Consider the following 1118-nt stretch of genomic DNA (forward strand, 5'->3'; position numbering starts at 1 on the left):
GTAGGAGGGGTAGCCTATGTGAAAATCTATAAAGGGACCCTGAGGAGGGTCTACAGGCAGGGGGAAAGTAGAGTTTTGGAGGAAAGAGGATGCCCTGAGAGCATTAGACCGACAGTGGGAGATCTGGGGAAGGATCCAGGATCTCCAAAGGGCTATAGAGAGGCGACAGCCCCCAAGACAGTCTCAGAGGAGAAGACCAAGAGACATGGGGATGGAACAAGGACAGCTGGAAAGAGTGAGAGGAGGAGACCCCCAGGGGGTAGGCTGGGTCTCGATGGTCAGAGAGCCAAGGTTGGCTAATGTGGGGGGACTGCCTGCGGCAGGGCAACTCCCAAGAAATCCCACATGTTGTGCCTTGGGTAAAAGGCAAGGAGGAGGCACCTCAAAACCTCTGCCAATGTAAGGGGAGAAGACCAGAGAACAAGAACCTGAGCCTGAGAGATGGACTAGCAGTCGTGATATGAATAACGCAGAAGACTCAGCTCGGTGAGTCATGAACTGAAGGGGGGGGAGGTGTGTAGCAGGGCACTAGGGTGCCTGCTACTGTTAATAGTAATATGGGCTCAGCTGCCACTCACCTGGGGCAGCACAGGTGTGGGTTGCTAAGACAACTGGTTGGGTCAGCTGACTAGAAAGGGGCAGGGCCTGGCCTATATAAACAGCCAGGCTGAGGCTGGAAGGCAGTTCCCCTCTGGCAGTGAGGAAGGTGGAGCTCTGTTGGAGCAAGCAGGGCAAGGCAGAGCAAAGAAGCCTGATGGCCTGAGCAATGTCGGTATGAGGATACTGGGTAGAGATAACCCTGATAGGGATGTGTATGGAGGATAGCCAGGTTGGCTGGGAACTTACATTATAGCCAGGGGCTTTGTATTTCCTGTTTGTTGTTGTGTAACACGGAGGACTGGGTGAGGCTATTAGGGGTGGAGGAGGCCTCATAGGGACTCCACGGTAGTATGGGGTTCCTGGTGCTGGAGAGGGCACTGCATTTTGGGGTGTCCCGACCCCAGCCCTAGGGTGGGCAGATTCGGGAGAAGCCCAGTGTGGGCATAGGCAAGAAGCCCCAGTGGGGCAGAGGACCCAGAAAGGGGGTCTGGGGGCCAGGTAAGGCTGAGGCCGCCTGA

This window comes from Gavialis gangeticus, unplaced genomic scaffold (genome assembly GCF_001723915.1).
Source record: "Gavialis gangeticus isolate Ggan-Ray unplaced genomic scaffold, GavGan_comp1, whole genome shotgun sequence".
In the NCBI taxonomy this organism is placed as follows: Eukaryota; Metazoa; Chordata; order Crocodylia; family Gavialidae; genus Gavialis; species Gavialis gangeticus.